General features: G+C 49.0%; 1 protein-coding gene across 11 annotated transcripts in view; it reads left to right on the top strand.

Annotated features, from left to right (window-relative positions):
* The window catches only part of LOC140410993 (PR domain zinc finger protein 1-like), a 121168-nt gene that overhangs the window by 28895 nt on the left and 65412 nt on the right, over nucleotides 1-26861 (top strand). Inside the window, exon 3 of one of the 11 annotated variants that reach the window (XM_072499904.1) lies at nucleotides 18578-18645. The exons of 9 other annotated variants lie outside the window; for them this stretch is intronic. The gene's annotated coding sequence lies outside the window, so the exon portion shown is untranslated. Of the gene's footprint in view, nucleotides 1-18577; nucleotides 18646-24252; nucleotides 24355-26861 lie in introns of those variants that run through there. One more of the 11 variants, XM_072499909.1, reaches the window with a different exon arrangement.

The following is a 26861-nucleotide window of genomic DNA, read 5'->3' as shown; positions in this document are numbered from 1 at the left end:
TGACGTTAGTGATCAATCGTCGTCTGCTCTGAATCACCTCCACTGCAAGAATGCAGCAACGTCAGTGGTGATTCACTAAGGAACCATTTTGAGCTGTGGTATTACTAACACTGGCCAAGGTACATGCGCCACAGTTACCTCCTTCCAATAGTCTCCAACCAGGTTCACATACGAAACGGAATGCTGCCGAAACTAAAATGAACCCGAATGACTATTTGGCTGAAAGAGACTAGCTGGTCAATTCTCTTTATTGTTTGTGAGAACGTGCTGTGAGCAAACTTGCTGTCGCCTTTGCCTATATTACAACAGTGGCTTCTATTCAGAAGAACCCCATTGGCTATAATTTGGGGAAACGCTGAGGATGTTAAATGTGCTATATAATTGGAAATTTTCTCTTTCTGTTTGTTTTCAAAATATTTTAGCTTCTGGGTGACTGCTGCGACAGAATCATAGGAACAGGAGTAGGCCATTCAGCCCTTCAAACCTGTTCCACCATTTTAATGAACTAGAATGGACTGAATGGTTTTAAAAAAATATATTTTTATTCTCCATTTTAACATTTTCTCAGAATTTACACCCCACCAACAAACAGTAAACAGTAACGAATACAAAGTCAATCCCCCTACCAACAGCAACGATCCCCTCCTCCCACCAACCCCCAAACAATGACCCACCTGACAATATAAGCATCAAATAAAACAAAACCTCCCAAGGTGGATAAAAAGGAAAAAAGGAATCGGGAATCAACTATGATCACCATTGACATATATAGTCCACCCCCCAACCCCCCCTAATAGTCAACGCCATTCAATCCCGAGAGTCCGTGAATGACACCCATGAATTGTAGACACCCCCGCACCCCCTCTCCCAGACTCCTCCCCGCCACTTCCTCTTGTAAACTCCTCCCCCAAACTTCGATTCCTTCCCCCAACTTTTCACCCCTGCTAGACTCATCGGAACCTGTTTTGCCAGGCTCCGATGGCCGCAGCCCCTCCCCCCACCTCACTCCCCTTCACTGGCCGGCTTAAACCGGCCAGCGTGGAGGCCCCACCACGGATCTCCTTCCCCCTTGCCCAGGAAAACCAAGAAATCCCCTTTAGCACACATCCCTAGCCCCAAAGAACCATCTTGCAACTGAAAGTCCCAACTCTTCCCTTGGCCAAATATATACAGCGTCGACTCATTTAGTACATACACCAACATGCAGTGAAAAAATAAAGTTACATGAGGCTACCTCGGTACACGACCCGCTCTCAGTCCCATTTCTCAATTCTGCCACAGTCCTTCTGCCTTCGCAAACTCCTCTGCCACTTCTGCCATCCCAAAATAAAAGTCCTTGGATTTGTAGGTCACCCTCAACTTAGCTGGATATACTATGCCGCACTGCACCTTGCTGATGTAAAGTGCCTTCCTCACCCGGCTGAAGGCAGCCCACCTCCTCACCAGCTCCACCGTAAAATCCTGGTTTATGCGTATACCAGCTCCAGCCCACTGCACCACCCGCTTCTGCTTTGCCCAGCACAGGACTTTCTCCTTCACACTATGCCTACGGAAACACACAGTTACTACTCTTGGCTGCTCACTTGCCTTTGGCATAGGCCTCCACGACCGATGAGCCCGATCCAGTTCGGATCGAGAGGGATCTTTCCCCTCCCCCAATAGCTTTGTCAACATCGTGGCAAAATACTCCGTCGGCCTCGGGCCTTCCATCCCTTCGGGCAGACCCACAATCCTCGGATTCTGCCGCCTGGATCTGTTTTCCAGACCTTCCATTTTGGCTCGCAGACCCTTGTTGGTCTCTATCACCTTCCGCAACTCCTTCCCCATCGAGGTGAGTTGATCACTGTGCTGTGATAATGCCTCTTCCACTTCCTTCAGCATCTCACCTTGCTCCCGCACCTCTGCCGCTGCGCTTGATATCGCCGCCCTCACCGGGGCAATCGCCTCCTCCACCAGCACTTTCAATACTGCCCCCATCTCCTTCCTCATCACCTCCATGTGCTTTGTAAACTGTTTTTCAAGTTCCACAGCCATCACCGTGGTCATTTCTTCTACTGTGAGCAATGCGGCCTCCCGTGTTGGGGCAGTACGGTAGCATTGTGGATAGCACAATTGCTTCACAGCTCCAGGGTCCCAGGTTCGATTCCGGCTTGGGTCACTGTCTGTGCGGAGTCTGCACATCCTCCCCGTGTGTGCGTGGGTTTCCTCCGGGTGCTCCGGTTTCCTCCCACAGTCCAAAGATGTGCAGATTAGGTGGATTGGCCATGATAAATTGCCCTTAGTGTCCAAAATTGCCCATAGTGTTGGGTGGGGTTACTGGGTTATGGGGATAGGGTGGAGGTATTGACCTTGGGTAGAGTGCTCTTTTCAAGAGCTGGTGCAGACTCGATGGGCCGAATGGCCTCCTTCTGCACTGTAAATTCCGCTTTTCCTTACAGTTCCTGCACTGACTTTTCCACTCACGGGCGGGCTTTCATTAACCCTCTTTTTCACGGCTGTTTTTTTCCCAAACCTAGACATTTCTTCTCTCTGTGCCTTCTTACAGCTTTTTCAGCCTCCATTGTCCCCGGGACCGGGTGTTAAAACTCCAAAATTTTTATTCCTGAGCGGGAGCCCTCCAGTGTACGGCTGCCTCCCGCCCGCCGTCACCGGAAGTTCCTAGAATGGACTGAATGGTTGATGTGCATCTTAACTCCGGGCTACCCTTGTGAGTTCAGTATGTATTCCCATTAAGGGAGTTTCAAAGAAGTTTGCCCACTTCTAGAAAGAAGGGGAAAATGGCACAAAAGGAACCAAATGAGGATCAGCCAAACTTTATCCAGATTTGTTCAAACAAGAATGAATGATCATGATCATTTGTTTGAGGTAACGGCAGCAAGCAGGAATTCTGCATCTGTGAAAGCTCACTTGTGGCATAAAGAAAAGGCAGGCTGAATCATTCAAGTTAATATTAATCTTGGCATAACCACTACGCCACCGTGCTGCCCCACACACATGTACTTTGCCAGTGTTAGCAATATTACAATTCAAACAATGAGCTGATGCGGTCTTGTTGTTGAGTGTTCCAAAGACCCCAGGCTGATCACTAGCATCAGAGGTTTCATGGTTTCATTCCAGGAGAACCATTCTAGAAATCTCTGGTCTTGCAAACTGGGAAAGGAGGTTAACTTGAGAGATGACTTAAAAAACATATAGGGTGATCAGTGACAGGATGAGATTAACTTTGGACATTACTGTGACAGAGCAAGGGTGAATTCAAATATAAACTAATTAAAGGTAAATTTAGAAATTAAGGTAAGAATAGATGTTTGGTAGAGTTATGTAGGCAATAACCAAATGGCGCAATGAACGAAAATGAACGGAATGGCTTTCTTCATCTCTTAACAATTTTGTTGGTTTAGTTTCATTTTGTTTTTCATGACCTTAGGATTTAATTGAATGCAAGTGAACGCATCACCATCTGAGGCATGTTCGGATTTAATTGAAGTAACATTCCTCGTGCACAAACGGTGTATTTAAAGCTGTGTGTCTGTTTGACCTGCTGGTATCGCAGTTGAACCCAGCATTATGCACTCATGTGGCTTTTTTTTTCAAGAACTGTTTGTAGTGAGCTTTTATTTTTAGCGTGGCTGCCCATGGCTGGTCTGACCCACACAACTGTCCCTTCTTGGCCATGATGGATTACGAGTGCTGTTCGCTTGTGAGGACTGGAGGTCAGCTGCGGAAGCTTTCCTTTTCTTTTTTTGGCAAGCCCTTCGGGGAAGTTGGTCCTCGGGTCATCTGGAGGGGATTGACCGATGAGAAGCTCTTAGAGCAGGCTGAAGTCTGGAGCAAGGACTGCCACACCTTGGTATGTTCAGGATTTTGAATAGAAACCGTTAACAGTTGAATAGAATATAAAGGTCCACTGGCATCGCAGTTCCTCGAAGCCCCTCAGATTTTAACTCGGCAGCACAGTGGTTAGCACTGCTACCTCACAGCATCAGGGATCCAGGTTCAATTCCGGCTTTGGGTAACAGTGGGTACATTCTCCCCGTGTCTGCGTGGGTTTCCTCCGGGTGCTCCAGTTTCCTCCCACAGTCCAAAGATGTGCGGGTTAGGTGGATTGGCCATGATAAATTTCCCCTTAGTATTGAGGGATGTGCAGGTTATATTATGGGGTTACCGGGATAGGGTGGGATGGACGGGGGAGTGGTAATGGGTAGAATGCTCTTTCGACCAAAGGGTCGAATGGCCTCCTTCTGCACTGTAGGGATTCCAAGATGATTCTATGATTCAGAAAATATCAGATGACCCCAATAGCCTCATTGTTTAACTCCATTAAACATATCTACTGAATTAAGCCTGCATAGGAAATTTCTTTTACAAAAATATTCTATTTACTTCATCTAATTATTCCAAATACAGGGCAACTTAGCGTGGCCAATCCACCTACCCTGCACCTCTTTGGGTTGTGGGGGCGAAACCCACGCAGACATGGGGAGAATGTGTAAACTCCACACGGACAGTGACCTGAAGCCTGGATCGAACCCAGGTCCTCAGCAGCGTGAGGCAGCAATGCTATTTTCAAAAAGATTTTTAAAAGAGCAATATCATAACAGAAATTACTCACCAAGATCCTGACACTCTTCTTTCTCTCCACCAAACAACTCCTACAAATAGCCAAATATATTTTTTCCCAAAGCAACATTCTTTTTGTTAGAAACAATTCTTTGTCCTTATTCTCCCCCCATCCCCCCAATGAACCATTTACCCTGAATGTCTCCAATGACATTTTAAAATTAATTAAGAGTACCCAATTTTTTTTTTCCCAATTAAGGGGCAATTTAGCGTGGCCAATCCACCTATCCTGCACAGCTTTTTGGGTTGTGGGGGTGAGACCCACGCAGACACGGGGAGAATGTGCAAACTCCACACGGACACTGACCCGGCGTCGGGGTCGAACCTGGGACCTCGGTGCCATGCTAACCACTGAGCCACCGTGCTGCCCCTGCTATGATATGACTTGCTGAGTAAGAATGGCCACTGTTGTCTTATTCAGGTGGCTATTAGATATGTCCAGGTCCAGAGTGTGAGTCATGGGGAGTATCAGAGCCGAATCCAATTCCAATGTCCACATAGGTTACGCTTTTGGCAGCAACTGTCGGCCAGGGATTAGAGACGACAGCTCAGTTGATTTACTTTATTTCCTGTCACCCCAGTAATGCCCCCCCTCCACAACACACACACACCTTAAGGGGTGCTCCAACCGAAATCAGCTGACCATGCATAAACCAGGATTAAACCTCTGCTCCTCTTAGCCCGTACACCCAGGATAAAGCTCACTCAGTCACTGCGAGCAGCAAGTTAAAGAGGTATTTTTGCAGATATTGTGGTGTGGTTCAATCTGCGTATATTCTGAGAGTGGAACTCTGAGGGTTCACATCGAATTGCCCAGGATTTCCTCAAGTCTGAGCTGTGCTCTTATTGGGTAAAAATGAAGTAAAGAGGACTGATGCAATTTAGTCATTTTAAAATTCACACTTTTCAGATTTATAATTCCATGTATTCTGTCATTCCAGCCGTTTAGGAACAGCATGCAGTTTTGAGGAGAGATATTCTGAGTTGCAGAAAAAAGTTTGCTGTGTGTTCTTTGAACCCTTTCCACTGTCTTAAATCCACTTCAAAATGCAAACTTTGAATTTTGAACAGCAACAGAATGTAACATAAATTGCAAAGGCACCAAATGGTACAAAGGTTCAGCTAGATAAATGGGCTGAGAGATGTTAGCTTGAAACATGTCAATTTAACCATTCTGTGCTGACCTTCAAGAGCTATGTAATTTATTTTTCAAATAATACAGATCTGAAACGCTGAGGAATGGCACTCTGTAGTACTGCTTCCACTTATCAATGTTAAATATAATTCTGGGCAGCACAGTGGCGCAGTGAATAGCACTGCTGCCTCACGGCGCCGAGGTCCCAGGTTCGATCCTGGCTCCGGGTCACTGTCCGTGTGGAGTTTGCACATTCTCCCCGTGTCTGCGTGGGTTTCGCCACCACAACCCAAAGATGTGCATGTTAGGTGGATTGGCCACGCTAAATTGCCCCTTAATTAGAAAAAATGAATTGTGTACTCTAAATTTATTTTTTAAAATATATATAATTCTGGAATATGAATGGAGCAAACAGGTTAGGCGGTAGGGGGTGGGGTGGGAGGGGGGGAAGGGTTGATCAGGTCAGCTGTGCAGCTCTGCGGCTGAAGTGGTCTCTTTGAATGACTTACGTAATGCTGCAATCTAGACTTTTGTCTTCTCTCATTGTACGTGGGTTTCAGAGTACCCTAACCTTTGCCACTAACCTAAATCCCAAAAGCCTTTCCACCACCATCTGAAAGGCACAAGTCAGGGAGAGAATGATGAAACATTTTGTGCTTCACCTTAGAAAGCAGGAGGGCTGTTGTGCAATGTCTCATCCAAGGTAAACATCTCTGACAGTTTAGCACTATTATGCCAGCCGATGTTTTGGTGCTCCGGTCTCCCAAGAGGGACATAAACCCACAACCTTGTGAGTCATTGGTAAAGAGAGATACCGACTAAGATGTGGCTGACATTATTGCTCGCTTGCAAGTGGTAAACATGAAAATTATCTCCAAAAGCTCTGTTTAAAACCTAGCATGGGAATTAACCTATGTGTCCTACTTGGATTTTGCTTGACAAATCAGTGGTAAGATTGTTCTGCACATGAGGCTACTATGGTGCATGGTTCCTGAACCTGATGGGACAGATGGAACCATCTAATAGGGAACAGATTGAGAAATGAGTGGCGATAGAATGCAAACATAAAAGCCCTGAGAGTCATAGTGCAGAAGGAGACCATTCGGCCCATCGACTCTACACCGGCCCCTGAAAGAGCACCCTGCCTAAGCTCACACCTCCATACCATCCCCGCAATCTGGCAACCCAGATAGTGTCTGGCATTTGGACACTACGGGGGCAATTGAGCGTGACCAATCGACCTAACCCGCACATCTTTGGACTATGGGAGGAAACCGGAGCACCCGGAGGAAACCCACCCACACAGACACAGGGAGAACATGCAGACTCTGCACAGTCAGTGACTCAAGCCGGAAATCGAACCCGGGTCCCTGGCGCTGTGAAGCAACAGTGCTAACCACTATGCTACCGTGCCACAGGGGGAGAGATTGAGCAACTCATGTTGAACTTAAGTCTATGAAGCTTGGTCAAAGAGGTAAGCTTTAAAGGAGAGAGAAGTGGAGAGATTTATGGACGGAGTTCCACAATAAACCTTAGATGACTGAAAGCATAGCCACCAGTGGTGAGATGTGAAGGAAAGGAAGAATGTGTAAGAGGGCATCATTGGGAGGATTGCATGCCATTCAATCAGATGAACAAATGTTCAGCGTGCCAGCTGTGACTCAGTTGGTCGCACTTGATTCTGGGTTCAAATCCCACAATGGCACAACAACCAAGGCCGACACTTCAGTGCAGTGCTGAGGAAGTACTTCTGGATGAGATGTCAAACCTAGGCCCCACCTGCCTGGTTGGTTGGATGTTAAAGATCCTGGGCCGTAGGCCGCCGTGAATCCCGCCCCCGCCCCCGCCGAAGTCTCCGGTACCGGAGATTGGGCAGGGGCGGGAATTGGGCCGCGCCGGTTGGCGGGACCCCCCGCTGGATTCTCCGTCCCGGATGGGCCGAAGTCCCGCCCAGAAATTGCCTGTCCCGCCGGTGTAAATCAAACCTGGTATTTACCGGCGGGACCAGGCGGCGTGGGCGGGCTCCGGGGTCCTGGGGGGAGGGCGCGGGGCGATCTGACCCCGGGGGGTGCCCCCACGGTGGCCTGGCCCGCGATCGAGGCCCACCAATCCGCGGGCGGGCCTGTGCCGTGGGGGCACTCTTTCCCTTCCGCCTCCGCTGCGGCCTCCACCATGGCGGAGGCGGAAGAGACTCTCCCCAGTGTGCATGTGCGGGAAACTGACAGCGGCTGCTGACGCTCACGCGCATGCGCCGGGAAACTGTCAGCGGCCGCTGACGCTCCCGCGCATGCGCCGCATTTCCGCGCCAGCTGGCAGGGCAACAAACGCCATTTCCGCCAGCTGGCGGGGCGGAAATCCCTCCGGCGTCGGCCTAGCCCTTCAATGTTGGGGCTAGGCCGCCAAAGATGCGGAGCATTCCGCACCTTTGGGCCGGCGCGATGCCCGTCTGATTGGCGCCGTGTTTGGCGCCAGTCGGCGGACATCGCGCCGTTGGGGGAGAATTTCACCCCAGATTTCAAAGAATTGCAGGGGAGTTAACCTGGTGTGCTGGCCAACATTTGTCCCTGAATCAACATTGCAAAATCAAATTTAGCTGGTCATTTTCACATCACTGCATGCTAATTGACTGTCACGTTTCCAACATTACAACAGTGACAACCCTTTGAAAGCACTTCATTGGCTGTACATCATCTTGAGATGTCCACCCAGTGCTTCTGAAACTTGTTACATAAATGCAAACATTTCTTTACACAACCTGTAGTGGACAAATAGTTTGCTCTGCCCTGTTAGGTGCACGGTTAATCAAGATGACCATCATCTCAAAATTTCTGTTCATAAAGTGAAAATAGGTGCCAGGTTTCATATTGATTAGGAAGGTCAATGTGTGGTTTCTTTCTCCACCTCCAGACATTACTAACAAAAGCAGGACATTGTGGTGTTCTGGGATAATTATGCTGCTCATCTTTCACATTTTTCATTCCCGGGAAGGGCTCCATTGGGCAAATTGGCACACGTTCCTGCATTCCAAGATGAGGAGCCATGCCGAAAGTGTGGATCAGGGATAGGGCATACAACACGCAACAATGCCCCATGCTCTCCCTGAGCATGGCATCAGCGAGTATACATTTACGTGACTTGCAAAAAATGTCTTTAACCTAACAAGCATCTTTCTGTGTCTTCTTTGGGCAGCTAGCCATTTTTTTTTCTTTGTTGACAGTAATTCGGTGCTTCCGCTTTGATCCAGTTATTTAGCTTGTTTGATTTGGCTTGCTGCCTTCAGTAATGCGATTAGCTCAATGTCTGCTGTTTTGTCAAAAATTGGATCTTGTCCTAAAATAAAGAGTGAGAGTTGTTTTTTTTCCCTGACGTTTTTCTTCTCTCACAGCTTTTTTGCGGGATGGAATAATCACCTTGGGCGAGATTCTCCGACCCCCCGCCGGGTCGGAGAATCGCCGGGGGCTGGCGTGAATCCCGCCCCTGCCGGTTGCCAAATTCTCCACCACCGGATATTCGGCGGGGGCGGGAATCGCGCCGCGCCGGTTGGCCAGATTGCCCCGCGCCCCCCCCCCCCCCCCCCCCCGCGATTCTCCGGCCCACATGGGCCGAAGTCCCGCCGCTAAAATGCCTGCCCCGCCGGCGTAGATTAAACCACCTACCTTACCGGTGGGACAAGTCGGCGCGGGCAGGCTCCAGGGTCCTGGGGGGGGGCGCGGGGCGATCTGGCCCCGGGGGATGCCCCCCACGGTGGCCTGGCCCGCGATCGGGGCCCACCGATGTGCGGGCGGGCCTGTGCCGTGGGGGCACTCTTTCCCTTCCGCCTTCGCCACGGTCTCCACCATGGCGGACGCGGAAGAGACGCCCTCTACTGCGCATGCGCGGGAATGCCATCAGCGGCCGCTGACGCTCCCGCGCATGCGCCACCCGGAGATGTCATTTCCGCGCCAGCTGGCGGGGCACCAAAGGCCTTTTCCGCCAGCTGGCGGGGTGGAAATTCGTCCGGCGCGGGCCTAGCCCCTCAAGGCCGGGGCTCGGCCCCCCCCCCCCCCAAAATGCGGAGAATTCTGCACCTTTGGGGCGGCGCGATGCCCGACTGATTTGCGCCGTTTTGGGCGCCAGTCGGCGGACATCGCGCTGTTCCCGGAGAATTTCGCCCCTTGTGTCTATTATTTTGTTACTGGCTTGAGTTTGATTTTCTGTCATGTGCGTATCCAGTCAAGTGATGGTTTTAATTACGCAAGAAAAACAGGCTTCTGAGGCCTACACCTCAACACCACCTTTTGAGGCTGGGACTTCACTTATTTTAAGCTGCTCCTGTGTTGGAGGAGTGCACTCTGCTGCAAACCCAGGATGTGGGCACAATTAGAGCACTCTTAACAAAAGGCCAGGAAACTCTGGAGAGCTAACACATCAGATGGTGCTTTTATATTGTATTCAGTGCTAAACTGGTACAAGTAGACCCCAAATGGGTCTCACAGCAGCGCTAAAGTAATTATACTAAACTCATTGGAGTTGGCAGCGAGGAAGAAAGCAGATCTGTTTAAGATCAGGGTCTTACGAATGGCAATTCTGACAGGTTTCCTTTCAGGTTGTTGCTGGCTGGATGATAATGATACCTGCATGTGACACGCACAATATAGAGGTCACTACGCAGATCTCTGCTTGTAAATATAGCCAGAAGAATGGATTCCCTTATTTCTTATTAATGGATATCATCAGTGCCTAGCTTCCAGGTGGAATGAATAACAGGTTAGATGGTTCATCAGAAGGCTGTTTGAGTGCCACTGTACTTTGAAGTTGGGAATCCATCTAGGCTCTGCACAAATGGCTTTCAGCAGGTTCTTCTCAGTGATGGCACTGCCTTTGGAGGTAGCACAGTGGCACAGTGGTTAGCAGTGCCGCCTCATAGCGCCAGGGACCCGGATTCAATTTCAGCCCTGGGTGACTATTTGCACTTTCTCCCAGTGTCTGCATGGGTTTCCTCGGGGTGCTCTCGTTTCCTCCCACAGTCCAAAGATGTGCATGTCCAGTGGATTGGCAGTGGTAAAATTGATCCGCAGGTTAGGTAGTGTGACGGAGGTAGGTTGGGGGGGAATGGGCCTAAGTAGAGTGCTCTTTCAGCGGGTCAATGTAGATTCAATGGCCTGAATAGCCACCTTTTGCACTGTAGGGATTCTATGGAATCTATGGTTCTATCTATATACAAGAAAAACTGTTCAGGAACAGAGGCCAATTAAATTATGTAAATTATGCCGTCGCGTTTCACAATGCACAAAATGGGTGCGGGCACTAGTGATTCTGGCGCCCATAGGGGGCCAACACGGCACTGGAGCGGTTCACGCAACGTAAACGCATGCGCTGTGGCTTTACAGAACGCGCCAGCCCCGACGAAACATGGAGCGGGGGTTCTGGGGCCGGACGTGCAACTAAGTAGGGCTTATTTTGGGGGGATGCTGGCTGGATGAAAGTAGGGAGGGGGAGAGGCCGGTCCGCCGATTGGTGGGCCCCGCTTGCGGGCCAGACCCCATCGCAGGCCGCCCCCTGACCCTTCGCGCAGAGTTCCCGCCGGCAGCGACCAGGTGTGGACGGCGCCGGCAGGACTCTGCTTTTTCCGCGCGGCCGCTCAGCCCATCCGGGCCGGAGAATCGGCGGCCCGGCCACGGAAAGCGGCTCGCGACTGGCGGCGCACCAAACGCGCCGGCGCAAATGGCGCCGATTCTCCGCACCTCAGAGAATCGCATGCCGACGTTGGGGCGGCGTGGCACGGTTACGGCGATTCTCCGGCCCGGCGCAGGGCTGGGAGAATTGCGCCCAGGAAATCTGAAATAAAAAGAGAAATGCTGGAAATACTCAACAGGTCTGGCAGCATCTGTGGTGAGAGAAACAAGTTGACATTTCTAGTCAGTAAGCTTTCATCAGGACCAGTTAATGATATGTCCAGCAGGGGCTTAGTACAACTCCAAAGTAGAATTACCCATAGCCTTTTCTTTCTTGGGGAAGGCAGAAGAAGGTGGGGTGGTGGGGGAAGGGGAGCGAAGGTATCAAGGTTCAAGGGAACAAAAGTAAGGCAGTGAAGAGATTGAGCTGATAAACACAGTAAACAAAAAACTGTACAGGAGTGTGGGAAAACATTCAGAAGAACCACAAACAGGAAATGCACAGCCCAGCCTAAACAAGTAGTCAGTACAGTGACTGACTTCCAGTGAATGTCAGTATACCATCTACACGACCAAATATACGTCAGGGTGAACATCAGCAAAATTCTTTCCTGCTGCTGTGCTCTGTGGCTCTACATAAGAAATAAACCCACATTAGAAAGATTGCTGCTTGCCACTGAATAGCTGCTGACTACAATGCACCAGTTCTGGGGATTCCCTGTAATACAACAAAGTTTTATTTGGTCTTTGTTTAGAAAGAGAGAAAAAACATAGAAGTGATTGGCTCTTCCCTCTACATTGCGCAAATAAAATAGACTTTCACAAATTGATTCATTTCCGTACTAGCTTAAACTGCTACACTTCGGGTAGTTTTTAAGTTCCAAGGTTAGGAAAGGTCAGTGGGAAGCTTTGATACATTCAAACCAAACTTAATGCTGCACTTGCCGAGGTCCCAGGTTCGATCCCAGCCCTGGGTCACTGTCAGTGTGGAGTTTGCACATTCTCCCCGTGTCTGCGTGGATCTCACCCCCACAACCCAAAAGATATGCAGGGTAGGTGGATTGGCCACGCTAAATTGCCCCTTAGTTGTGAAAAAAAATTGAATAGAACACAGAACATACAGTGCAGAAGGAGGCCATTCGGCCCATCGAGTCTGCACTGACCCATTTAAGCCCTCACTTCCACCCTATCCCCATAACCCTTCCTAAGTTTTTTGGTCACTAAGTGCAATTTATCATGACCAATCCACCTAACCTGCACGTCTTTGGACTGTGGGAGGAAATCGGAGCACCCGGAGGAAATCCACGCAGACACGGGGAGAACATGCAGACTCCGCACAGACAGTGACCCAGCGGGGAATTGAACCTGGGACCCTGGCGCTGCTAGCCACAGTGCTGGCAACTTGTGCTACCATGCTGCCCAGAATACTCTAAATTTATAAAAAATAAAATAAAACGCTACACTCTCAGGATTGAGTTTGGCTTTTTGTGATAGAGAGCCATTAACAAGTTGTAAAGCGTAGATCAGCACTTCCCAAAGTATTTTCCAATACAACACCATTTTGACATTGAAATTAACACAAGCCCAGATGCAAACCCATCTAGAGGTGGAGGTTAGGTGGGGTTATGGGGATGGGGCGGAGCAGTGGGCCTAGGTAGGGTACTCTTTCAGAAGGTCGGTGCAGATCTGATGGGCTAGTGGCCTCCTTCTGCCCTGTAGGGATTCTGTGATTGTCAACTTATATACCAAACTGGCAGGCAAAATATATTAAGCATCTTGTGTTTTTTAATACTCCTCCTGTCCCAAAGGCACTAAGCTGTGCTGGGGTATGGTCTCAGGGTTGCTGATAGCCCTTCACAATCTAAGCCAAATAGGTTCCCTTCATAGTTGAACCGAGAGAGTGAATATAGACAGACTATTCAGTCATGGGAGCACTGCATTTAAGCATGCCTTAACTCAACATGGAGAACTCATGCACTTCCAGCTGGAGGCACTAGATATTTAGGGACCCGGGTTTGATTCCTGACTTGGGTCACTGTCTGTGCGGAGTCTGCATGTTCTCCCCATGTTTGCATGGGTTTCCTCTGTGCCCTCCGGTTTCCTCCCATAAGTCCTGAAAGACGTGCTGTTAGATGAATTGGACATTCTGAATTCTCCCTCAGTGTACCCAAACAGGTGCCGGAGTGTGGCGACTGCGGGATTTTCACAGCAACTTTTTTTTAGTGTATCCAATTCTTTTTTTTCCAATTAAGGGTCAATTTAGCGTGGCCAATCCACCTACCCTGCATATCTTTGGGTTGTGGGGTGAGCCCCACGCAGACACGGGGAGAATGTGCAAACTCCACACGGACAGTGACCTGGGGCCGGCATCAAACCTGGGTCCTCGACGCCATGATGCAGCAATGCTAACCACTGCACCACCGTGCTGCCCCCACAGTAACCTCATTGCACTGTTAATGTAAGCCTACTTGTGACACTAATAAAAATTATTATTATTCTTAGATTTCAGGGACAGAAACCCTGGTTAATTTCCTCTTCTGTCTGCATCAGCGGAGGGGGATTACTTGTTTTAAGAGAGACCCCCTCCCCCGCTGTTCCCCACCTCAAATTTCAGACCAGCTGACATGCTGATAGGGTAAGATGAATGAAACAGGATGGGAGGAGGCTCATCTGGAGCATGAACCAGTTGGGCCAAATGGGCTATGAATTCTCTACAGCAGTGACTTAAATTGTTGCATGTTCCCGCCACGGCAGAGTATTGCAGTGGACGCCGTGAGCCTTGTTCTGTTCTTTTTTAACATAGAATTTACAGTGCAGAAGGAGGCCATTCGGCCCATCGAGACTGCACCAGCTCTTGGAAAGAGCACCCTTCCCAAGGTCAACACCTCCACCCGATCCCCATAACCCAGTAACCCCACCCAACACTAAGGGCAATTTTGGATACTAAAGGCAATTTATCATGGCCAATCCACCTAACCTGCACATCTTTGGACTATGGGAGGAAACCGGAGCACCCGGAGGAAACCCACGCACACACGGGGAGGATGTGCAGACTCCGCACAGACAGTGACCCAAGCCGGAATCGAACTTGGGACCATGGAGCTGTGAAGCAATTGTGCTATCCACAATGCTACCATGCTGCCCCCTAAATTTCTGGCAGAGTCATAACTTGCATGGCTGCCGCTAATAATGGCATCTGAAAATGTGCGTGAGGCAATTGTGCTTGATTAATGTCTACCCGTGCTGCAAATAGAATAATCCCATGCTGTAGCTGTGACTCATGGCATAATCCGCCTGTAGCTGCTAAATTACTTAATTGAGTCTGTGTTTAACCTACTTCTCTCTAATGGTCATTGGCAAACATTTTCATTTCCAAAGAGAGGATTGGTGATGAAATCCTCCTCCATGAATGGTCTGTATGCCAAAGGCATTACCTGAGTCTTTCAGAGTTGAATAATTGATTGGGTCAGGAGTGGTAAGGAAGAAACGCATAAGAAGCTAAATGTTTAAAATCCAGCTAAATACGCAGATTACTATCCAGCAAAGCTTCCTTATCTCTGACTGTTAGGCTTAAAGGCAACCCATTGTCTTCAGCTTGGAGCTATTAATTTGAAGTGAATCAGGTTTGATGGGCAGAAAGTGACCCCACACTATTCCCACCCCGTCTCAATTCTTTGGCAGCCATTCACAAAAAGTAGGTTTTGAATTTTAAAACTGCAAGGTGCCAGAGTGAGGGTGCTCTTTAAATGTGTAATGAAAAGCATTGTGGAGGTTTGAAAGTATCCTGCTTATAGATGGCCCGGTAGATTGTGCACTAATTTTGCTTGAGAAAGAGAAGAGAAGGTGCTGACAGCTAGGTCAAAGCAGGATTGCTGGCTGTCTGTTCGCACCTTCATTAGCAATTATTCAAATAACAAAGTGGGCTTTTTTCTGGGGAACAATAAAAGTTAAATGTGTTCAGGCTGAAACCAATGGCACTTTTCTACTCTGCATTAATGTCCCATGTCTTTCAGCCAGCGGTAAAGAGAAAAAAAATTCTTAGTCCTTTAGTTGTTTCAAACTAGGTATCTGTGCAACCCCAAATTCCTCCTAGATTCTGAGTGTTCAACATCACCAATAACAGATAAAGGGGAAAGGGGCATACTTGTATTGCGTATTTGTGTACCCACCCATCCTGTTTATTATGAAGAAGCCGCCGCACAATTAGGAAGCCAAGCGGAATCCACGCTCGCATTATAAGACGAATATATGAACGGACCCCGGTTCAATTCCACCCTTGGCCGACTGTCTGTGTGAAGTTTGCACTTTCTCCAGGTGCCCTGGTTTCCTCTCGCAGCCCAAAGATGTGCAGGTTAGGTGGATTGGCCATGATAAATTCCCTCTTAGTGTCCAAAAGGTTAGATGGGATATGGGGATAAGGAGGGACTGTGGGCCTGGGTAGGGTGCTCTTTCGGAGGGTCAGTGCAGGCTTGATGGGCCGAATGGCTTCTGCACAGTAGGGATGATTCTGTGCTCATTTGACCGATCACAATTGGGCTGATAGAGAATAATTTGCACACTATTATTTAAGAAATAAATTTAGAGTATCCAATTATTATATTCCAATTAAGTCCACCGAACCTGCACATCTTTGGGTTGTGGGGGTGAAACCCACGCAGACACGGGTAGAATGTGCAAATTCCACACAGACAGTGACCCAGAGTCGTGATCGAACCTGGGTCCTCAGCGCCGTGAGGCAGCAGTGCTAACCATTGCGCCACCGTGCCGCCCTGCATACTATTATTTCTAATCGATCAATCCATGCCTTCACAACCCTCTCAGAGATACATGCAGCACAGAAAGAGGCCATTTGGCCCATCATTCGTATGCCAGCTCATTTGGGAGTAATCTAATTAGTCTCAGTCCACTGTACTTCCCCAATAACTCTGTAACTTTTATTTTCAATTATTTTTTCAATTATTTGGATCTGTTACCATCAGGGCTTAGTGGAGTATAAAACGTGCAGGGGAACCTAAGAAAGCAATTAGGAGAGCACAGAGGGGACATGAAAAGACATTGGTGGGTAAGATTAGGGCGAATCTCAAGTTATTCTGTAAGTATATTGGGGGCGAAGAGGATAACCAGGGAAAGAGTAGAGCCCATTAAGGACCGAGGGAGGAATCTGTGCATGGAGCCGGAGGACATTGGTAGGGTGTTAAATAAGTACTTCCGTCTTCATACAGGAGAAGGAGAATGTAGGTACAGACTTCGGGGATAGGGAGGCTCTTGAACGGGTTGACATAAAGAGTGGGGAGGGATTGGAGGTTTTGGCAGGGCTAAAAGCTGACAAATCCCAAGGTCTGGATGAGTTGGATCCCAGGCTACTGTGGGAAGCAAAGGAAGAAATTGCAGGGGCTCTGACCCAAATTTTTAATCCCTCTCTGGCCACAGGGGGGGTGCCAGAGGATTGGAGGGCCGCAAGTGTGGTTCCACTTTTCAAGAAGGGTGGTGGAGATAAACCAGGGAATTACAGACTCACATCGGTGGTAGGGAATCTATTGGAGAAAATTCTTCTGAAGGACAGAATCAATCTCCACTTGAAGAGGCAAGGCAAAGTTTGGTCAGGGACAGTCAGCGTGGCTTTGTCAGAGGGTTGTCACGCCTAACAAATTTGATTGAAATTTTTGTGGAGGTCCAGGTGTGTAGATGAGGGTAGTGCAGTTGATGTAGTTCATATGGGTTTCAGTAAAGCCTTTGACAAGATCACACATGGGATACTGACAGAGAAGGTAAGCACATGGGATCCAGGATCTCCTGGTAATATGGATTCAAAACTGGCTTAATGATAGCAAACAGAAGATGGAGGTGGAAGGCTATTTGGGTGACTGGAGGCCGCTGTCCAGTGGCATGCCACAGGTATCTGTGCTGGGTCCGTTATCATTTCTCATACATATAACCAATATCGATGAGGATGTTGGGGGGATGATAAGTATGTTTGCGGATGACATGAAGATTGGCAGGCTGCGAAATAATGAAGGTCTTCGGTTGGAGGAAGATATAAATGGTTTGGTCAGACGGGCAGGTCAGTGATAGATGGAATTTAACCCTGAAAAGTGCGAGGTGATGCACTTGGAAAGGAGTAACAAGACAAGGAAGGACTCAATAAATGGCAGGACATTAGGAACCTCAGAGAAACAGAGGATACTTGGGGTGCTTGTCCACAGATTATTGAAGGCCACAGGACAGGTTAAATGTGTAGTTAAGGGGTGGCAGGGTGCGCAGTGGTTAGCATCGCTGTCTCACGTTGCCGAGGACCCAGGTTTGATCACGGCCCCAGTCACTGTCCGTGTGAAATTTGCACATTCTCCCCATGTCTGTGTGGGTCTCACCCCACGTCTGTGTGGGTCTCACCCCACAACCCAAAGATATGCAGGGTAGGTGGATTGGCCACGCTAAATTGCCCCTTAATGGAAAGAAAAGGGTAGTTATGAAGGCATGACAACAGGATGATGAGTTGAAATGGCAAGTGACAGAAAGGTCTGGGTCCTGTTTGTGAACGAACTGAAGGTGTTCTGTAAAGTAGTTATCCAGTCTGTCTTTAGTCTCTCCAATGTAGAGTAGACTGCATTGGAACTCATCGTCCAGCTCTTGTCCACATGTCCATCCTTGACCTGCTGCAATGTTCCAGTGAAGCCCAATGCAAACTGGAGGAACAGCACCTCATCTTCCGATTAGGCAGGAACTTAACATTGAGTTAATACTTCAGACTGTGAATTCTCCCTTCCAACTTCACCCCATTTTGACTTCTACCCATTTATTTTCATTTCTTCCATCTATCCATTTCCCCCTCACCATTGTCTCCCCTCCCCATGAGGGCCACCTGCTCACTGTTCCAAGTTGTTCTTTAACCGCTGCTTACCTTTGTTCTGATCTCTTACTGCGCCACTATCAGCACCTTCTTAGTCATCACCACCACCATTTACATTCCCTTTCTCCATGACATATTTGTCAATCTCCACATATCACTAGCCCTCTATCCAGCCCCACTGTTCCATGCATCCCCTCCACCACAGCATAAATTTCAACTTTGTCAAAGAGTTATCCAGATTCAAAACGTTAGCTCCCTTCTCTCTCCACAGATGCTGTCAGACCTGCTGAGATTGTCCAACATTTTCTGTGTTTGTTTCAGATTCCAGCATCTGCAATAATTTGCTTTTACATTGCTGTGGGTCTGGAGTCACATGTAGGCCAGACCAGGTAAGGATGGCAGATTTCCTTCCCGAAAGGACATTAGTGAACCAGATGGGTTTTTGCATCAATTGACAATGGTTTCATGGTCATTAGCTTTTCATTTCCAGATTATTAATTGAATATAAATTCCACTAACTGCTGAGCTCGGTTTGGACCTGTGCCCCCAGAACATCAGCCTGCAGGCCTCTGGATTACTAGTTCAGTGACATTAACACTGTTTCCTCAGATCAATGATCATACATGATTTATTGCTGCTGTTTTTGAGGTGGTGCGGGCAAATCTCCAGAGTCCAAAAAGCTGAAGAATGGTCTCTTTAGTGAGGTGTCAGAGTGTGAAAAACTCACAGAAAATTGCTTGAGGTCACTTTTTAAGGAAAGTGGGGAAATTATGGGCGAAATTCTCCCCCAACAGCGGGATGTCCGCCGACTGGCGCCAAAGACGGCGCCAATCAGACGGGCATCGCGCTGGCCCAAAGGTGCGGAATGCTCCGCATTTTTGGCGGCCTAGCCCCAACATTGAGGGGCTAGGTCGACGCCGGAGGGATTTCCGCCCCGCCAGCTGGCGGAAATGGCGTTTGTTGCCCCGCCAGCTGGCGCGGAAATGCGGCGCATGCGCGGGAGCGTCAGCGGCCACTGTCAGTTTCCCGGCGCATGCGCGGGAGCGTCAGCGGCCGCTGTCAGTTTCCCGCGCATGCGCAGTGGGGAGAGTCTCTTCCACCTCCGCCATGGTGGAGGCCGTAGCGGAGGCGGAAGGGAAAGAGTGCCCCCACGGCACAGGCCCGCCCGCGGATCGGTGGGCCCCGTTCGTGGGCCAGGCCACCGTGGGGGCACCTCCCGGGGTCAGATCGCCCCGCGCCCCCCCCCCGGACCCCGGAGCCCGCCCACGCCACCTGGTCCCGCCGGTAAATACCAGGTTTGATTTACGTCGGCGGGACAGGCAATTCCTGGGCGGGACTTCGGCCCATCCGGGCCGGAGAATCCAGCGGGGGGTCCCGCCAACCGGCGTGGCCCGATTCCCGCCCCCGCCGAATATCCGGTACCGGAGACTTCGGCGGGGGCGGGGGCGGGATTCACGGCGGCCAACGGCCATTCTCCGACCCGGCGGGGGGTCGGAGAATGACGCCCATCGTTAGGTTTTTTTTGCCTTTTTTAAAATAAATTTAGAGTGCCCAATTTTTTTCCAATTAAGGGGCAATTTAACGTGGCCAATCAACCTACCCTGCAGACCTTTGGGTTGTCGGGGCGAAACCCACGCAAACACGTGGAGAATGTGCAAACTCCACACGGACAGTGATCCAGAGTCGGGATCGAACCTGGGACCTCGGCATCATGAGGCAGCAGTGCTAACCACTGTGCCACCCTGCTGCTATTATATTAGTTTTTAACTTTTTTGTCATCCGAATGCAGAAAGAATATTGTGACCAGGTACTATTTGGAGCATTCATTTTCAAATATATTCTGCGGCGATACAGAAGTGGTTTTTATACAGGTGTTTGCTTTAGTCAGAGTCTGGAAAACTGGCATCCCCATGCCTGTTCCTCTGCTGACCCAAAATACAGTAGACGTGATCCAACAGCCACACTGCGACAGAAATGCAGCTTGCCACCATGCAGCATGGGATCTACCCGGCTTACCACACTTCGCGAGATCCAACGAGGCAGTAAGCCTCACTCTAATGTGCGGATTCCTGAGGTACCTTAGGCTATGAGATTCATCCCCTTTGACTCATATACCTCGGGCGACCACTATTCGGCCCTGGTCCTCGCAAATGGGGACCAGGTGGAAGGCACTCATGGGGGTCTCCCAGGGGAATGGAGGTTCCCAACTGCATGCCCTCTGGGCACAGTGGTGCCCTGGCACTGACGGTGCCTCCTGGACACACTGGCAGTGTCAGCTTGGCACCTTGGCAGTGCCACCTGGGAGCATGATTGGGTCGGGGGTGCCCTGTGTGGGTTCAAGGGGGCGGCGATCCTCAGTGTGTTCTGATCGGCGGAAGGCCGGGTTTGGTTTCAGGGGCCTCAGAGATCGGGATGCCATTTCAAACTGCCGTCCCAATCGCCCATTACACTGGGGAATTTCGGCAAGCTGTACAAAATGGGGCCAATGTCCACCCTCGGCCATGCGTTCCCGGTTCGGGCCCCTTCTACAAAGCGCGTTGTGTTGAGTGGCTAGGGACCTTTGTTCCCTTTTGGAAGAATTGTGCCCAATTATTCAGCTCATCCAATCTCTGCTGCCTGAATCCTAGCTTACACCAACTTCTGTTCAGCCATCACCCCCATGGTCGCCGACTCACACTGACTCCCATTTTTATTGCCGAAAGCTAGTGACATCGAAACAAACCTGTTGGACTTTAACCTGGTGTTGTAAGACTTCGTACTGTGCTCACCCCAGTCCAACGCCGGCATCTCCACATCATGGCTCCCATTTTTATAACAGGCTCAATTTGAAAAATTCACATCCTTGTTTTCAATACCCCTCTATGGTCTCGCTCTGCCCTTCCTTTAACTTCCTACGGCCCTCTGTGGTATTTAGGTAGCTACATTCTTGATTCACAAGTGCATCAATGGTAATGGGGGGGAGGGGGGGAGCAGCCAGGATAATGGAGTCCAGACCACAATCAGATCAGCCACACTCTTATCGAATAATGGGACAGATTCGAGGGGCTGAATGGACTACTCTTACTCCTCCATTCTTTTGATCTCTGCACTCCTCCACTTCTGGCCTATCAGCAATCCTGATTTTCACTGCTTAAATCCTTAAGAACTTAAGAACCCTCTTAAGCCCTCACGTCCACCCTATCCCCGTAACCCAATAACCCCTCCTAACCTTTTTGGATACTAAGGGCAATTTAGCATGTCCAATCCACCTAACCTAACCTGCATGTCTTTTGACTGTGGAAGGAAACAGGAGCATCCGGAGGAAACCCACTCAGACACAGGGGGCGGGATTCTCTCAGCCCGGGGCTGGGCCGGAGAATCCTCACGACCGGTGCAAATCGCGCCACGCCGCCCTGATGCCGGCACGCGGCGCCATTGGCACCAGCTTGGTTGGCGCGGCGCCGGTAGGGGGCCGTTCTACGTGGCCGGCCCGCCGTTTCTTGGCCTGGGATGGGCCGAGCGGCCGTCGTAAAAACGCTGAGTCCAGCCGGCGCCTCGGCATGGAAGGGTCGGGGAGCGGCCTGTGTGGGGGGGGGGGGGGGGGGGGGTTCCGACCACCGATCGGCGTGCCGGCCTCTCTGGCTGGGGGCCTCCTTTCCCAAGTACCAGCCCCTGTAGTCCTGCGCCATGTTCCGTCGGGGCCGGCGCGTTGAAGGAGGCCACTGCGCATGCGCGCATTGGTGCCGGTGCCACTGCGCATGCGCGGATCCCACGGCGCCCAGTTCACGCCGGGATCAGCAGCGGGAGCGCCGTCAACCGCTCCAGTGCCGTGCTGGCCCCTTTTGCTGCCCAGAATTAGTCATCAGGTCAGCCTGTTCACGCCGTTGTAAAACGCGATGGCGTTTACGACAGTGTGGACACTCTGCCGCGGGATTAGAGAATCCCATCCAGGGAGAATGTGCAGACTCCGCACAGACAGTGACCCAGCGGGGGGAAATCGAACCTGGGTTGCTGGTGCTGTGAAGCCACAATGCTAGCCACTGTGCTACTGATATCTCCTTTTGTCACTCAGTGCTGAATCAAATTTGGTTTAGGAACTGGGGTAGGCCATTCAGCCTGCTCTGCCATTCAATGCGATCATTTAAAAAAAATGTAAAGTATCCAAATCCTTTTTTTCCAATTAAGGGGCAATCCACCTATCCTGGATATCTTTGGGTCGTAGGGGTAAGAACCACGCAGACAGGAGGAGAATGTGCAAACTCCACACAGACAGTGACTCGGGGCCAGGATCGAACCGGGGTCCTCGGTACTGTGAGGCAGCAGTGCTAACCATTGTGCCACCATGCCTCCCCCATTCGATATGATCATGGCTGACCAGACACTCCAATGCCGTTTACATCCACTGTCCCCATAACCGTTTACACTATTGGTAATCTGAAATCGGTCAATCTCGTAATTAAACATACTCAATGACTGGGCTCCCACAGCCTTCTGGGGTAGAGAATTCTAAAGATTCACAGCACTTTGTGTAAAGAAATCTCTCCACATCTCAGTCCTCAGCAGATTCCCCCGTATTTTGAAATTGTGTCTCCTGGTTCTAGACTCCCCAACCGAGGGGAACATCTTCTCTGCACTTACCCTGCCTATATTTTGCAGGTTCCTCCGTATGGAACATTTTGGGGATATTTTACTGTGACTTTTGGAAATGCAAGTTGTTGTTAAAACTGTATGTACGATTCTACCACCAGGATAACTAATTTAGTTGTGTAAACATGGGGAGCCAGACCTCAATGCCAGCCAACCAAAATCCAACCAAGTGCCTAATTTCTTAAATAAGAACAGCACCTTTGAATGAATAAATCTTGCATGATGTACTTTGGATGTGTCTCTCTACATGAGCACCAGCCAGTATTTTCTGGGGAATGGATTGCACAATTTGAATGCTTTGCCCACTGCTGACAGGGTTGTGGCAGTGGATGATGGGCTGATCAGAAAACGCCTCCATTTGGAAAAGATGCGCTTGCCGTTTCTCTTTATCTCTCCCCTCACCCACCCCAACTAATCTGAAAGCTCAAAATTGCTGTCAAAGTGACTTCCATGTCCAGAGAATTTAATCAAGTAAGTCCTTGTACAGAACACATTTGTGGCAGCGATGCGTAATTCATCTTGTAATTCTGTGACTGGCCTTGTAGTGCCCGCTCATGCGCTGGGGACTCCTCCGTGGGTGGATAATAAAGGGTCTAACGTGAGCCTGGAGGTCAACTGCTATCAAACCTTCACTGTGTCGTGCTTCTCCTCTGTGGGCAGTTTTGTTTATCAGCTAGACCGCTCGGCTGCTAATCAAGCCCATTCAGAGACAGGCTTATTAAATTAATTAGAATCTGTCAGATCAAAAGGATTAGCTTTGACATGCAGGCCTGGGACTGGGAGCTACTGAAGAGGATGCATTCACTTTCAGCTGAAAGTAGGATGGTCACCAAGGTGATCAAAGGATTTTCTTATCTGTCTTTCGTTACTGACGGGACATAGTTTTTCTTTGGTTTCTGGAAAAGTGTGTGAGGTGGGGTGGGGGTGGGGGGGGGGGGTGTTCTATTTCCTAATACAATATTGTTTTTTATCTCTCTGCGGTGGATGTATGCCCCGGTCCTACCACCTTAGGTAGGAGCCAGTGGTGGAGTGTGATTAGTCAGGGAGGAAAGAGCATACTGACCTTGTGACCTTTTGACAGGTTTGACAGGTGGGATACAGATTAAATATTTCTCATCTCCACGATGAGGCATAGCCCCCTCAGCAATGGCCACAAACAGTTTGTTTTGTTTGGGTCAGGAGTGGGGGGGGGGTGGTATGAGTGAGAGGTGGGGGTTGCTGGTGTGCGTGTGTAGAGAGGAGGGGACCAAAGAGAGAATGAGACAAAAGAGGGTAGCCAATGTGACCTGGGGCCGGATGATGCTGTTGATTGCAAAGATCTTTGTGTCAACATCTAGGTTGAGTGAGTGACCACTGTGCTGGTTTTCCTGCTGAGGGTAAAAAAGGCAGCGGGAATCTTTCAAGTGCAGCCGCAGACTAAATTGGCCAAGTACGAAGAGGCCACGTACGTCAGGCAAGATTGGATGCTGAAGGTCAGTAAAAGTGCAAAGGCTATTGTAACGTTTAGGGTAATTTAGGCCGAAAGCCATCAAATTCTTTGTATTAGAATAAATGAGGCTGAATTAACTATTCAGTAGCCAACAGGAAGCTTTTGAGAACTTGGAGATGCCAGAGTGATGAGCATACCTAATCAAATGCTAAAAATATAAAGAGGTGGGGGGAATAGGGCTGTGATAATTTTAACTGAACTCACAGAATTAGGTGCAACTATTCAAAATTGATCTCACTCGGGAGTAACATTGGGTCAAACCAAAGCTGCATGCGATCTCGTCACTTTTGTGAAGGGTGGGCTGAATTAAAATCGCGCCCTCTCCCATGTTTCCCTGGGGACGGAACAATTGGCGGTACCTGTCTGGGAATAAAAACACAAATTTTCAAATCCTTAAATTGCTAGATGAATGCAGGTGACTTTGCTGTGACCCAGTTACAACGGGCTGAATGGCCTCCTCCTGTGCACTTTTTTTTTTGCACGGTCTTTTGAAATGCTGAGTTCTCTGCAAGGAATCAACTTAACTTTAGAAAACACCAGCAATTTGAAAATTGAGATAAAAGTTCTTTTCCAAAAAATGAATCATTGACCAGGCTTATCTGTGTCTATTGTGGTGCTGACCCCTATTTTTACGAAGTGGCAGACTTACAATTTTAGAAGTTGCAAAACTGCCAATTAAACTTTGGCACTTTCTGAAGTTAACTTTTCTTTGGCTTTTATAGCTCTTGTCAATTTGTAAATCATTTAAATAACCAATATTAGTTCAGGTGATAGCAGCAGCAATAAAACAGGCATTATTCCAACTCACTGTCCTCCACAGCAAGATCTTCAAAGCCTCACCTTTGGCAAATACCTTGTGAAAGTCTGAGCTGCTTGTTGGACTTGCAATCGTTTGGAGCAGAGACCAAGTAAACCAATCTGTTTGGTGATAGATTGTCAGGCTTTGTGCTTGATTTAAGGCTGCCTATGTAGGCGGTGTAAGAATTCACTTATTCCGGGGAGATCTGATTTTGCCTCAGCCACCTTCAGTACTTTGAAAATGAACTCATGTACATGACACAGCTCAGCTTCTTACTCCCTCCACCCGGCCCTGACCCCTATTCAATCGCTCCTCTCTGAAAAAACAGTGGAACAAGGTAAATCTATGAAAAGTTGGGAATAATGCATCAGATGTCTACAAGATAAATATAATCCGATCACCATGGTGTTAGTTAATGGTTAACTTCACTTAAGATGTACCTGTGCCCCAAGCACACTCGTTATTGACACAAAATGAGCCCTGACCACCAATTGAGCCAGGCTGTGAAGCCAGGGTCACATTTAACTAGAGTGGAAATCAAGAGTGCGGATGCACAGCGAGGAAAAGGCTTTCACTGGCTGTTGCGGCAAGAAAGTAAGGCCTTGTGTTACCTAAATACTGGTAGGTGGTGGTTCCCTGACTTTCAAGGAGGTGACCTGACCCAGTCAGCTGTTGTTTCTTTTATTTTCCTGTCCGTTGTCCTAACAGGTGCTTGAAATACCAGGAACTGCTTAAATATTTAGCATAACGTTCCTTTCTCGCCATTGGAAAACAAAATAGCAAAAATAGATTCTGCGGGTCGGTGGGAGGTAAATTGGTGGGGGAGGAGGGGCAGTGTTGGTGAAAGAGGAAGGGAGGGAGGGGGGTCTTATGTGCAAAGTTTTGAACAAAAGGTGGCAGTGTTCCTTTCACTCGAGGCATGCCCATTTTGCACCATTTTCTATCGTGCAAGGTAAGAAATGTGTATTTCAAACCGCCACGTGTCATGATGTTTTGAGCGTTTATCCTCTTCCTTTGCCAGCACGCTTCACCTGCACGCTTCTGAACCCATCTTACCACAACCCATCCTGCTCTTTTAGTCTGCCCACACTGCGCATGATGTCACAAGGTTGCCATCACTATGGAAATGGTGTCTATGACTGTCCTTGGGTTGGTTGACCCATTGTGCCTAATGATGACACAGACTTTTCAGCATGTTGGTGGATGCCGTTTCTAGCTTAATAAGAGAGCAAGAACAGTCTCGGAAGTCAGTATGCAGCACACAAAGACCAGAGAATCAGCAGAGGAGGTTGGCAGAATATGTAAGCTTGTCTTCAAGTCGTGTAAAAGGCTGCATCAAGCCAGCAATTTAATGGCACAGATAAAAGCTCCAGTATTGATTGAACACTGCCTGGCAGAGACCATTATATGATACTCTTATCATTGGCCGATAGGATTTAGCTGGTTGTGCTGCCATTTAAAGCAAATCAGTCTGTCTCCCTTTCTGCAGGAGAGCAGTAAAATAAAGTTGTAGTTCAAAGGTCATTCAATAGGCAAGCCTGGCTGTCAAGCTGAGAGACTTTAAGTTGGCGAATATTCTTCCTATCTGCAAAAACGTTCATGTGAACAGAACTTGCTGACAAGTCTTGAGCTTAAAAAAAAAGGACAGTATTTAGTGGTCAGGATTGGATTGGAATTTTTTTTTTCTTGAG

Source organism: Scyliorhinus torazame, chromosome 4, assembly GCF_047496885.1.
Source record: "Scyliorhinus torazame isolate Kashiwa2021f chromosome 4, sScyTor2.1, whole genome shotgun sequence".
Classification (NCBI taxonomy): Eukaryota; Metazoa; Chordata; class Chondrichthyes; order Carcharhiniformes; family Scyliorhinidae; genus Scyliorhinus; species Scyliorhinus torazame.
This window is presented reverse-complemented; position numbering and strand designations above follow the sequence as displayed.